This window comes from Callithrix jacchus, chromosome 7 (genome assembly GCF_049354715.1).
Source record: "Callithrix jacchus isolate 240 chromosome 7, calJac240_pri, whole genome shotgun sequence".
NCBI lineage: Eukaryota > Metazoa > Chordata > Mammalia > Primates > Cebidae > Callithrix > Callithrix jacchus.
The window spans coordinates 73,906,196-73,920,662 of record NC_133508.1 but is presented as its reverse complement, the minus strand read 5'-3'; the positions used below and the strand labels follow the sequence as shown (position 1 = coordinate 73,920,662).

The window sequence follows — 14,467 nt, the reverse complement described above, 5'->3', positions numbered from 1 at the left end:
GAAGTCTGCTTTCCTCGAGGCGTATCACTGTGGATTTCTCTGACCTTTTCATATGTCATTGGGAAGCCAGTACAGCATTGCCAATTCAGGAACACATTGAGTGAGATGGGACCTTTCTTTGATGGGGGTTTGGTGGACAGCTGTTATCTTCTAAGCAAGGGTCAGTAGAGGGAGGTGGAGATGAAGATGGGGACGAGCAGCAGACGGCTCTTTCTACCTTGAGCTAACCTGGGATCGGTGTGTTCAGGCAAGGGCTCAGGGCTGGAGGGCTGGAGGGCTGGAGGGCTGGAGGGCTGGCTGGAGGGAATCTGGAGGCATTTCCAGGGTGGGAAAGCATCCCAAGGGAGGGGAGCATGCCAGCTTGCTCTTAGGGGAGGGGCAATTCTGGGTGCTCACCTGAGTTCCTGTCTGAGTCCTGGGAAAGTGATGGCGGAAAGGCCTGAAAAGAGAAACAAGGAAGTGTGTGTTAGTCCATTTTCACACCACTATAAAGATGTAGCCAAGACTGGGTAATTTATAAAGAAAAGAGGTTTAATTGACTCATAGTTCCATATGGCTGCAGTGGCCTCAGGAAACTTACAATCACTGTGGAAGGGGAAGAGGCATGTCTTACATGGTGGCAGGCAAGAGAGCTAGCAAAGGCAGGGAAAACTGGCTTATACAACTAACAGATTTTGTGAAAAATTCCTCACTATCATGAGAACAGCATGGGGGAAACAGCCCCTATGACCCCATCACCTCTCACTGAGTCCCTCCCTCAACACTTGGGGATTATGGGAATTACAATTCAAGATGAGATTTGGGTGGGCATATAGCCAAACCATATTGAGGTGTTTTGGCAAAATCTCTTAGGCTCAGGACAGTCTGCTTATGTAATCTGTGTCTGACAGTGTGGGTGCTGTGGTCCCCAGCTTATCTTGAGGGCTTCAGAGAATGCAGAGCAGCACTGGTGGGTTGAGGGCCCAGGTTGTTTGTCCCACTGATGGCTTAATGGTGACAGGCCATCACCTGCAGCAGCTGGGGAGGGGGGACCTGCAACAGCTGGGGGGGGCACTGAAGCAGCTCAGGTGGGACTCAAGGAGACCTCTCCCCTTCCCCCCCATTGCCCACCATACTCCTCCCTAAGATGGGTCAGCATTGAGGGCAAGAAACTGTGCCCCCTCTGCTGCCTCCAAAAGAGAAAGGATGCTTGTCACTTCAGTGAAGGAGCCCCTGGAGGCCACAGCCCTCTTCTCTCTTGAAGAAGATAGGATGGAGTGCTGGGCAGTGCTGTTTCCAGTGGACGATCCAGTTCTCTGCCTCTGTTTCTCTTCCCTCCACTCTCCCAACTATCAGGTCTTATGGGGGTGGAGTGGGGGTACTCTCCCTTACCCCCATCTCACTTCTGCTTTCTCTCTGGTCCTTGAGGGCAGGGTGGGATGGGGCTTGTGCTGGAGCCAGGTCTTGTCTCATAGTAGTGAGGTCTGAGGTTAGGTTGGGAAGCAGTGACTTAGCCTAATTTAGGGAAAGGGGTCCTGGGTGGGTCCAGCCCAGTGTGCTTGCTTTAGGGGTTGGGACTGGAGCCCTAGGAAGGTGCTGGCTCTGGGTTTTCCTTTGTATGTCTCTTTTCCCTAAGGACCTTTCAGAGGGAAGTAGCCAGGCCAAGGCAGGATTTGGGAATTCTGGACTGGCTTTGGTGTCATCCTAATAATTCAATCTCAGGAGCACTCTACCCCAACCCAGTGGTGGTAGAGGGTGCTGGCAGCCTTGGCAACCTGGGGCAGCAGCATTCTCGGCCCCCATATCTGTTCCCTCTGTAGTGGATATTGGCCATGGTCACAGAGTGTGGGCAGCAGAGGTGTGGTGGCAGTGCTAACTGATGGAATCAGGTCAGAAAAGGTGGCAAATGGCAGCTGTAAGGTGGCAGCAAAGAGGGTGTGTCTGTAGGCACATGTGAGTCGCCCATGGGGTGACCCCAGGCTGTCTGGGGTCAGTCTCACTCAGCTCTGTCTCTGACCAGCTGTGTAACCCTATCCTCTCAGTGCCTCAGTCTCTTCATCTGTAAAGTGGACAGAGGATTGGACTCTGGATTAACAAGCGAATGCATGCAAAAGCACTTGGCAGAGTGCCTGGGTTGTAGAAAACCCACAGCGAACAGCTCTTCAAGCTCAGTTGTTTCTCTGTGTCCTCTTAGAGACTGACAGCCCCGAAGCAGCAGATGGAAGTTAGGGCCAGAGGGATGCTGCTTGTTGCTATGATTGTAGACTCCTTTGTACCCTACAGGCTTGGGGGTTGGCTAGGAAATATTGAGTAATTAGAAAAACATTTTTTTCTTTTGCAGAGCAGTGAAGCCACAGCAAACGAATGGGCCTTGCCCTCAGCATTTCCCCATTTCAGTAGAATCAGCAAAAAGCCAATTAGATCTTATTATAAACATGTACTGCACAAATGAAACAATGAACGCTACAGAAGGGTATAGATTCCTCCACCTTGGGAGGCTGTTGACAGTTTGATGCATTCCCTTCAGACCTACCCTTACATGTATGCAAACGTATGTCATATGCAATCACCATGCCTCTGTTCCTCCCTCTTTTCCTTCCTCCTTCCCCTCCCTCCTTCCTCCTTTCTCTCCCTCTCTCTTTCCTTCTTTCTCCCGCTTTTTTTCTCTCTCTCCCTTTTCTCTTCTTTCAGGGAGGGCTCATACCACAATCATATTATTGACATTGCTCAGTAATGTGTTCCCCCACCATTATTGTGTCAGGCATATCTTAATACAGATATTTCTATCAAAATCACCCCCACCCCCGTATATACTGCCATTCTCAGAAGATTTAAGGAATAAAAAGGGGCCACAGATTTTCTTAGCCTTCAAGGGACAATCTAAGAAAGAAATCACTTTTATAAGTCTTTAAAAATTATTTTCCCTGGTGAAAACATTAATGTACCTTTAACCCCCCTCCTGGAAAAACCATGTGTGTCTTATAATCTCACCACTCTGACACTGTCATCAACATTCTGGTCTTTTTTCTATGTACACTTTTTTTGTGTGCTTGTGTGTGTGTGCGTGCTTGTGTATGTATTTAAACAGATTACAATCACACCATAACATTTGTAATTTGTGTTTTCTACTTAACATTATTTCATAGATGTTTTCCCACACAGCTGTATATTATATGGGCCCAAATATCTGGCAGCCAAGCATTTAAGGGCCCAGTTTTCCAGTCTGGAAAATTTAATAAAAAGTGTTAAGGCTAACTTCAATATATGAATATTTAGCGGCAGAGATGAAATCATCAAATGCTAACTGACAATGTTTAATTGACAAATTCAGTTACACATAGGCATTTAAAACCACATATAGAATATATTAAATTGAGAAAGATTCATTTTTTCCATTTCACATTTCACCAGCTCTGCTAGTGTCTTTGACATCTGTGCTTCCATCTTCCCTGCGGCTGCTTTATGAATTACCCAACATAGCTGTCCAGAGAGCACATCGTTTTCCCCTTTGTCTTACTTGCTCAAGATTAGGATGCAATGCTTTATAAATTTGTGTACAATGTTGCCTCTGGCAATTGTGTTTTAAGCTACGAGTACCTATTTGCATAACATTAGGGCAGTCTTTTCATACTTCCCATAAGTGTGTATTAGCGATACCCACAACATAACTGCTGACTGGATTGCTTCTAAAAGTGATCTTTAAAGGCTTGTTTACAACCACAGCCAACACTTGCAATTGTGAGGTTGTAACCCTAAGAATAATTACTAAATTTCTGTTAAATTCCTTTGTCTCCTTTTAACCAGTTCCGGCAGGTAACCTCTATAAACATCCTACACTAGCACTGATTGAGGTCAGGTGCGGCTAATGTGATTTCCCCAAACAGTACTTCGTTGTTTAAAACAAGAAAGAGTAGGTTTAATAGGAAAGTCATTGTAAGAATTTGAATTTAAAGAGATTTTTGTTTTTCTGAGATAATTATGGGAAGAATCCCCATGTTGCATTTGGAAATACGTGATGTATTTTTAAAGACAAGATTAATGGAAACGTGGCTTTCCATCTTGTGGCTGCATCCTAATTTATTTAATCGTTTCTCTATTGTTGGACAGTTCAATTATTCCCACTTTTTTGCTGTTATAAATAACAGGGCACGTTCTTGTACTTATATCTCTGGCACATTACAGATTATTTCCTCAGGACAAATTCCCACAGGGTCAAATGGTGTGGATATTTTTAAGAATCTTGATACGTCATGTCAAACTGCCCTTCAGAAAGGTTGTGTCAATTTATAATCCCATCAGCAGTGAATAGCGGTGGGCATATTATAATAAATATGGAACATTTCTGAAATTAATGGGAAAATGCCTCTTCAAAAACTCATTGGACTTTTCTGTAAAGTCAATTTATTGGAACTATTGGAGTCCTTAGAATTTACCTGGTCCAGCTGATTTTCCAATGGGCTCGTGTGCCTCTTGTAAGGGGAAACTCTTGACTCCAAGGGAGCCCCTGCTAGAATTGGATGGTTATGCCCTTCTTTAGTTCAGCCAAAGTATGCTTCCCTATAACTTGCACAATTAAACAGATATTTACTGTGCTCCTCCAATGTGCACCCAGCCTAGCTCAATGTTGGGTGCACCCACTCACTGGAGATGGGGGATAGGGAAACTGAATCTAATAGATACCAGCTCTGGAGCCAGGCACAAGAGCAGGCACAACTCCATGAAACTGAGGTTATTGTCCCGTATTTTAGGGATGGAGAAATTAAGATTCAGAGATGTTAGGCAACTTGTCCAAACTCACACAGCTGGTAAGTGAACGAGCTGGGATTAAACCCAGATCTGTCTTATTTTCTAAGACCCCATGTTGGCTTTTCTAGGTCTTCTGTTTTGGAGCTGCTGGAAACAAGTTTGCACTGTAGGATAGAGCCTCCTTACCCCCACTTTCTGCCATAACCAGAGAGCATACATGCCACTGTTGTCAGGACAGTCCTGATTTCAAATCTCCTGCCATGTTGTCCCGTAAGTACTCCAGCTGTTGTGGTTTGTACTGAGTCATCTTGGTTAATCTGCACTTCCCCTTTCCTGTACAGACTCAGGTTAGAGCTGGCCAGAGAGGACTGGAAGGTGGGAGGGAAGCAGCAGCCATCCCTCTCTGAGGTCACCACAGTCAGATGGAGTGACAGATGAAGAGATACCCCGTGGGTCCCAGATTGTCCTCACTCCTCCATTTGTCTCCAGCTCTTCTCCCTGGAAACCTACTCTGTTGGCCCATGGTGGCTTATGCTCATCACCAGGTGTGTGGTTGCAGACACACAGAGCTGGGAGCCTTGCAGAGGCCCGGGCTCTTCGCGACCCTCTCTGCCAGCACCTGTTTCATGGTCCTCCTTTGACACTGGGTGTGCTTGGCTTCTCTAAGTGATGGGTTAGTGGCTCCCTGGGCCTCCAACTGACCTTCCAGACCTTTGCTTCCTCAGCTTCCCTCAACTGTGCAAACTCTAGGTCTGGTTCCTAGAATAAGAACTGGATCTTAGAGCATTCACAGGATTCTGCTTCCCTGGCAGAACCCTGGTGGAAGTGATGTCATATGACTTCAAAACTAGGCCTTAAAAGACCTTGCAGTTTTCCCTGTCCTGAGGCCACATCATGCTATGAAAAGACCCAGCTTAGCGGAGGAAGCTACGTGGAGGAGAGTGGAAGAGCCCTGGTCAATACAAACAATTGTGAAAAAAGAAATAACTCACTGTAGGCATTTTTTTTTAGGTTGAGAAGATATTTTTCTCTTAACTGGTTGATCTGCCATTATATTCCATTGCATAGTCAGTGAAAATACACTAAGTAAAGTTTAGTGTAACCGTATTAGAATAATCTAAATGTGAAGATATTTATTAGCTTTATTAAGTTACACAAAATAAAATTCACTGCCTTTTTATAATGGTAAAATATAGACAGCAAACAATTGACCATTTTAGCTGCTTTGCTGCGTGCAGGTCAGTGGCATTAGGTGCAGTCACATTGTTATATAGCTATCATTGCTATCTATCTCCAGAACTTTCCATCATTTCAGATGGAAACTCTGTAGCTATTACACAACAATTCCCCATTCCCCCTCCCCTTAGAGTAGAGTTTCTTTTTTCCATTTTTTTTGAGACAGGGTCTCGCTCTGTCACCTAGGCTAGAGTGCAGTGGCAGGATCATAGCTCACTGTAACCTCCAAATCCTGGGTTCAAGCGATTCTCCCACCTCAGCCTCCTGAGTAGCTAGGACTACAGATGTGTGCCACCAAGCATAGCTTTTTATTTTATTTTGTAGAGATGGGAGGGAGTCTGGCTATGCTACCCAGGTACCCTCAGTGCAGTTTTAGACCACTAAATTTTGGGGTGCATTGTTACACAGCAGTGGATAACAGAACACTCATACTTGGTGAGGTCATATGCTCTAATTTTCTAGTTTAAAAAATAGTTTCTCAGGCAAAACTACAGAGACAGTGAAAAAATTCATGTTTGCCAGGGGTCCTGGGGGTGAGGGTGGGAAGGAATGAGTAGGTAGAGCATAGAAGATCTTTAGTGCAATGAACATGCTCCATATGATACTATAATGGTACAACACCTAGAGTGAACCATGATGCAAACTGTGGACTGTGGACTCTTGGTGGTAATGATATATCCTTGTAGGTTCATTAATGGCAACAAATCAAATTCCTCTATACCAAATGAGTTACAGAGGAATGCTGGCCTAACAGAGGAGAAAGGTGCCCAGAGAGAGGGTCCTAGGAAAAGCATCTGCAGAAGGAGTTGGGTCCAGTCCTCTTAGCTTTGAGGAGGACAAGATACACAGGTGAGCCTTGGATGTCAACACAAGGATTCAATAACCCATTCATTCAGTATTTCTGTCACATTCATTCACCATTCACAAGGATTCACTAACCCATTCATTCACCATTGCAATTCACATTTATTCACCATTCATAAGGATTCACTAACCCATTCATTCACCATTGCAATTCACATTCATTCACCATTCACAAGGATTCACTAATCCATTCATTCACCATTGCAATTCACATTCATTCACCATTCACAAGGATTCACTAATCCGTTCATTCACCATTGCCTTGTGCAATGTTTGTTTCCTTCTGAGCTATTTGCAGAATGCTTACTGAGCCCAGAGTCTTCTAACCCTCTGGTACCCTGGTGGGGGGCATTGATAATGGAAGAGGCCATGCATGTGTGGGGGCAGAGGGCATATGGGAAATCTCTACACCTTCCTCTCAACCTGGCTGTGAATGTAAAAAAATAAGTCTTAAAAAAATAACAACAACTAAAACATAGTTGCCCAGACTCTGTGTCTCCTCTTCACCAGCCCGAATAGCACGGGAGTATTTTCTTCAGCTACTTCCCACATGGTGAGCTTTCTGATCCCCTCTGCCCTGGTCCTGGGCCTCATCGATTTGCCTTAATGTGGGGCCTGCAGAAGGAACATGAGCCTCTAAGGAGTGCGTGCTGGAGCAGCACAGTCCAGGGTAGTTTGTAAACTGATGGCCTGAGGCCTTGTCAAGCCCACAGATATGTTTTATTTAGCAAACGCTGTTGACATGCATAATGGCTGAAAATAATTTGAATTTGTTTTTGATGTTTAAAACTCTAGAGATTCAGATACACATCTGGATTTCTCGTTTCTCTTAAAAATAAGAAGATTGGGCCACACTGGACATTCCCATAAGATAGAGCTCTTGGCTAGCTGAGTAGAGGTGGCACCTGTTGGGGTAGAGTTGTGCCCTCTAGGCTTTTCTAATCTAGACCGGGCCTAGCTGTGTTGGCTTCCCAACCCCTTATACCAGCTCCTTTACTCCTGTGCTCTACGTGCTGCTTGGCACTTGGGCATTTGACTTTCAGCATCTAGTCTAGAGGAATAATCACCTCCCATGAGTGGGCCTGTGCTTCTGTTAATATGGCCTTAGGGTTCTAGCTGTTTGGTCTCTACGCTCTGAGCTCAGAGTCTCCTGACCTCTGAATTTTTCTTGGAAACTTGTCCTGTGACATCTTGGGCACTGTATTAGTCCATTTTCACGCTGCTGATAAAGACCTACCTATCTGAGCCTGGGTAATTTACTAAAGAAAGAGGTTTATTGGCCGGGGAGGCCTCACAATCATGGTGGAAGGTGAAAGCCATGTCTCACATGGTGGTGGCAAGAGAGAGAATGAGAGCCACATGAAACAGGTTTCCTCTTATCAAACCATCAGATCTCGTGAGACTTACTCACGACCATGAGAACAGTATGGGGGAAACTGCCTCCATGATTCATTTATCTCCCACAGGTGGAGTTATGGGAATACAATTCAAGATGAATTGATGTATTGAATTATGGGAGTACAATTCAAGATGAGATTTGAGTGGGGACACAGAGCGAAACTATATCTGGTACCTGCTTAAGGGTGGACATAGGGGAATTATTGAGGTTTCCACTTTTTCTTGGAACTGAAGGAGAAAAAGGGATTGTGGCAAGCAAGTGCCTGGTTGAGGTTTTGTGATGAAGGCAGGGCTTTGATTTCAGGACCAGACTCTGGCCTAGATCCTGGCCTGACAGCTCCTCCCACAGCGTGTCTAGGCTTTACTCTAGGCGCTGATCCTGGTTTGGGATGAGTTACTGTTACCACGTCCAGGGCTCCCCACTGCCCATTGCACTGTGAGCTCCAGGAAGGCATTATGGTTTGTGGTTTATCTTTGATTTCCTAGAGGCTGCCATGCAGTAGAGTTGTTTTCTCTTTTTATATTTTTATTTTTATCTTTTGAGATGGAGTCTGTCTCTGTCACCCAGGCTGGAATGCAATGGTGAGATCTTGGCTCACTGCAACCTCTGCCTGAGTTCAAGAGATTCTCCTGCCTCACCCTCCTGATAGCTGCGATTACAGGCATATGCCACCACACCCAGCTAATTTTTGTATTTTTAGTAGAGATGGGATTTCACTATGTTGGGCAGGCTGGTCTTGAACTCTTGACCTCAGGTGATCCACCTGCCTCAACCTTCCAAAGTGCTGGGATAACAGGCATGAGCCACCGTGCCCAGCCATTGTAGTGTTTTAATAAGTGCCCAAGTCACATGTTCAAAAGGGGAAACACCTGAAAAGTCACCAGTTCTCTTAGCATTGAGGGGGTTGGGATACACAGGTGAACTTGGGACGTAAACACAGGCTTCACAAACCCTTTCCTGCATTTGTTTTCAGCTATGTGCAGAGACACCACTGCTCCTGTACGTGGGCACTGACACTCAGTGATGGGCAGGGAAGGTCCACTTTGACTGAAATGAAAGGTCTAACAGAGCAGGAGGCTTCAGACCCATGGAAATGCCCACACCTTCTCTTGGGAGCTTAGGGCATTGATGGGCATCTAGCCAAGTGTTCTGAGTCCTGCCTTCAGAGTTAAACATTCACGAGTAAGAATCCTTGTTCTGTCACTTTTTAGCTGTGTGACTTTTGGCATATCTGTGAGCCACAGTTTTCTCACCTGTAAAATGGGGGAAGTACTCACTTTCTGGGTAATCGGGATGATTTTCTGAGATATTTATTTAAAACACTCTGCAGGGTGCCTGGCCTGTCCCAGCCCTTCCATCAATGATGGCTTTTTGTTTTCCCTGCTGCCATTGGAAGGCAGGGGGAAGATGATGAGGAACCATGGCTGAGTGGTGGGTCCCAGCCTGCTGGGGAAGATGAAGGATGTGTCCTGGTGCAAATCATCACACAAGCCCAAAGGTGGGTGACCAGAAGATGGGAACAGCAAAGCCTGGACACTTGCTGGGCATCTCATTTGGTTGGACAGAGAGGCCTGAAGAGGTCTTGCTGTTTTTAGTTTCTCTGAGAGGAGAGGGAGTGGCCAGGAGGAGCTGCAACTCTGGTCTAATTCTATCCAAGATGAGTGGAATTAGCGATGTGGAAAAGGCACGAACTTGGAAAAACAGGAACAAGTCAAAATGTCTTCTGGAAAGGGGAAGGTCAGACCTACGAGGGGGCTGCTGGGAAGCTCAGAGACAGGTTGCACGCAAGCCTAAGGCTGAGGCACGAGAGGGAGGACCAAGTGAGACAGCACATGGGTCAAGAATGGGATCCTGGGCTGGGCATGGTGGCACATGCCTGTGGTCTTAGCTACTCAGGAGGCTGAGGCAAGAGGATGGCTTCAGCTCAGGAGGTTGAGGCTGCAGTGAGCCATGATTGCACCACTGCACTTCAGCCTGGGTGACAGAACCAGACTCTGTCTCTATTTAAAAAAAGAATGGGATTCTGCTCACACAATGGAGGATGATCTCATGAGTGTCAGGGTGATCAGTGGTGTCCGTGCCATGGGGCTCGGCTGTCTCGTTATTGACCCCTCATGGGCATTGCTCAGTGGGGAATACGTGCCACAGCCCTCACTACGTAGACCTCTGGGCCTTCCCATTTACACAGCTAGAGGGAGATCACAAATAATCCTATTACTCAGCATCTCCTTAATCTGCACCTGCCGGTTGATAATCCCTCTCCAAGTGGGCACTTTGCTCAGGCACAGCTCAGGATCCACTCATGCAGAGAAAGCATGGTTCTAGCCCTGCCTGCCTCACTAAGCATGCATTCACTCCTCAGGTTTGGGAGAAACTCTGGCACCAGGGCTGGCATTTCCCAGATGAGGCACATGAAGAACGAGAGCAGGGGTTGTCCTCTCTTCTTCCCAGGATGGCCTTTTTTCCCCCCCATATTTTCCTAAATTGTATTTTAAAATCTTATTTATGTTATTATACGTTTGCATCATGAAGTCTTAAACTTTTTTATTTCCATACATTTCTAAGGAACAGGTGGTTATTTGGTTTCATGGGTAAGTTCTTTAGTGGTGATTTCTGAGATTTTGGTGCATCCATTACCCAAGCAGTATACACTGAACCCAAAGCGTCAGAATGATACAATGGACTTTGGAGACTCAGGGGAAAGGGTGGGCAGGGGGTGAGGCCTGAAGGACAAGAATGACCTTCTACAAAGTGTGGCACCCACTGTTTGGGAAATGAAGGAAGTACACAAACAGGGTGTCCAGCTCTCTCCCTGTACTCAGGAACTCTGCAGGGGACTCTCCTATCCCTCCACCTTCTCAGGGGATCCTGCCAGCTGTCAGCAGCTGTGTCTGCCTCTTCCCTTGCTCCTGTCTCCTGCCCTAGACCCCCTTTGTAGAGGGATAAGGAGCAGGTGTTCACAGTAGAAACCATGATGCTTGTGCGTCTCCCCTCTCTGGCCCTGCAGAGCACAGCCTCTCTACCTCGCTGATCTCCCGATTGTCTCAGGTCCCTACCAACCTGGGGGAAGAGTAACCAGGCTGCTCACTGAGCAGATTCTTCGTTAGTGGCTGCAGCATGTCTCCCCGCCCTCCCCATCTTGACTGCGGAGTTTGGGGCTGAGGGGTGGTGTGGTGTTCCTAGGCTGATCCTGCTCTGTGTTGGACCCTGTGGCTTAGCTCTTTGGGATGAGCTTGGATATTTCCACTCCCAGGAGCCATGTGGATATGACCTTAATGGATGGGCGAAGCTATGTGAACCCCTATGCCAAGGCCTGGACCAGGCCTTCTTGCTGACTCTCTTTCTTTCCAAGCCATTATGCCAGCTCCTTTCTGCCCTCCTCCCCAATTAACACCATTAGCAGTGAGAACGGAGGAGGTCCTCCTGGCCTTCTGTGCAGCCTGATCGTTCACAGCAGCTTTTCAATGAAACCCCCTCCTACCCCACCCCACACTCTGTCTTGCTTCTGCTGAGACTGTTCCGCCAGTTTTCCTTCTAAACACAGTAAGGATGCTACAGTTTTCTCCTGCCTTTTGATGCATTTTCAGAAATTCAACTTCCAAGTCTCTGCTACTATCCACAAGAAAAAAATACCCATTCAGGTGCTCTAAAGCAGCTGCCACAGGTGAGGAGGAAGTGGCTTGAGCCCACGGGTAGGCTCTGCTCCAGAGTTTGAGAGAGTTTCTTTTATTTCCACCAATTCTCAATCTCAGGAGCGCACTCCTCTTACATCAGGTGCACAGTAGGGACTTCCTTTTCTAGGGATTGTCCGCCTCAGTTATGAGTACACTTAGCTTTCATTACCTTTGGGTGCCATTGTGGCCTTATTATTTCTCTTTCTGGAGTCACTCTTTGGGTCCAAACCCATAGAATGTATGACACCAAGTCAAGTCTCTTTCTGGACTTTTCCTGGAATCTTCCCAACATCCTGGAGAGAGTCACCCTAACTGAAAACACCTTCCAGTCACTTGAGCCTCTGGCCTGCATTCCTGTCTCCATACTCTCTGGCGGTGCCTCTGGGATTCTCTCCCCCTCCACCAGCACCAGCACTCCATTACCCCTGTGAATTCTTTCCTGAAGAAGGCTCACGCATGCTTCTGTCTTCTTTCAGCCTCTGAGATCACAAGACTCTAATGCTGCCTTCTTTCTCCTTTAACCTCTCTCCCCGACACGGAGCCTTTTGGCTCCAGAATGTTCCCCTAAATCCCACCCTCAACTTAAAAAAAATAGCGACAGAGTCTTGCTCTGTCACCCAGGATGGAGTGCAATTGTGTAATCATAGTTCACAGCAGCCTTGAACTCCTGGGCTCTAGCAACCCTCCTGCGTCAGTCTTCCATGTAGCCAGGACTACAGGTATGCACCACACACCTAGCTAATTACAAAGGTTTTTTTTTTTTTTTTTTTTTAAATAGGTAGAGACAAGTTCTTGCTATGTTGCCCAAGTTGGTCTCCAACTCCTGGCTTCATGCAATTCTCCTGCCTCAAACCCCCAAAGAGCTGGAGTTATAGGTGCGAGCCACTGCACTTGGCTCTAAATGCCCTTTTAATCGCCAAGTTCAAATTCCCCCAGAGATGACTGTGGCCACCTCCTAGGATGGCTGGCTGGCTGGTGGAGTCAGGCATTTCCTCTCTGACCAGACAGCTGTGGCTAGATGGTGATGATATCATGTGATACAGAACATGGCTGGTCCCACTCAGTAGAAGCATGGGAGGCCAGTGATGATGAAAAGGAACCAAGGCCAAGCATGCCCTCCAAAACCCACCAAATAGCCAGGGCACATCCTGGCTCCTTCCCCCTTTCTGCTGACAGAGATAGGGCCTGAACACTTCCATGCTCCCAAGATAGGATGGTAGCAGAGCTGAGAAGGATCAGGCGTGTTTCCCCCAGGCCTCAGAAGGGGACACGGAGGAGTGATTCCAGGAGATCCTGAGCATATTCACCCTGCAGACAGGGACTTTCTGGTAGGCTTGTGGCCATGGTCTTCCAGTGTCCGTGCAGGACACCTGCAAAGGCCCAAGGCCTGATTTAGTCCTGGAAACCAGAGGCACCTACTGGGAGGCCTGAGTAGAAAAGGGCTGGCTTCTGGAATGGACTTTAACAAGGTGGCAACTGTCTTATTTGCTGAGTAGGGTTGAGTTGCAGAGCCGATGACCCACCCAAATCTCCTCCTGCCAGCGTCTCTAGGAATGGAGGTGTCTGATTCCCTCCAACACATCCTACTTTCTAGTAACCACTTCCTTCTACAGAGGGGCTGAGGCAGATCCCAGCCCTTAGGGCAACTGAGCGGGAACTCCAGGTTGGCTGTGGAGTAGGACATCCCAGGCTTTGCTTATTTCAGGCCTGGTTTTCTTAATATAACTCACAAGGCGGTTGGAATACTTTTTTTCTTTCTTTCTTTTTTTGAGACGGAGTTTCGCTTTTGTTACCCAGGCTGGAGTGCAATGGCGCGATCTTGGCTCACCACAACCTCCGCCTCCTGCAACCACCGCAACCCATTCAGGCAATTCTCCTGCCTCAGCCTCCTGAGTAGCTGGGATTACAGGCATGCGCCACCGTGCCCAGCTAATTTTTTGTATTTTTAGTAGAGATGGGGTTTCACCATGTTGACCAGGATGGTCTTGATCTCTTGACCTCATGATCCACCCACCTCTGCACCCGGCCCTGGAATACTTTTTACATTTCTAAGCTATTCTTGGAATGTGACTGGTGGTTGCATGAAGAAAACCTTGGTCCGAGGAACACGGACATGGGTTCTAGTCCCTGATCTTTCAACTCGTGTGATCCTGGGAAAGTCCCTTCCTCTCTCTGAGCTTCCATTTTCCCATCTGGATAATGAAGGGTTTGCATGAGATAAATCTGTAAGAACCTCGCTAGTGCTCAAGTGAGCATCATCACAAAATCATTTGTGATTATTGAATGTTTCCACGTGCTATATATGTGTTTACCTGCCTTATCTCACTGAATCCTGTAATAATTTGCCCATCTTTTTTCAGAGGAGACAGTGATGGCTCAGAGATGTTAGGTAACACACCTAGGATGACACACAGCCGGGACATGGTGGACCCTTCTAGAGGAAAGGGACTGAAGACCTGGTGTCTCACTCTTGAAGGCATCAACGGCTTTTGGGGCTGCTCACTGGGCTCCAGTGCTGTCCTTGCCACTTACAGTAGGATGGAGTCAGTGCATTTAATAAAACGCTGAG

General features: G+C 47.0%; 1 long non-coding RNA gene across 1 annotated transcript in view; it reads left to right on the top strand.

Annotated features, from left to right (window-relative positions):
• Positions 1-3,073: 3,073 nt before the first annotated feature.
• LOC144577149 (uncharacterized) overlaps positions 3,074-14,467 on the top strand; it is a 28,152-nt gene continuing 16,758 nt past the window's right edge. The window contains exons 1-2 of the long non-coding RNA XR_013520459.1: positions 3,074-4,995; positions 6,648-9,722. This is a non-coding gene — a long non-coding RNA (uncharacterized LOC144577149). The remainder of the gene's footprint in view (positions 4,996-6,647; positions 9,723-14,467) is intronic.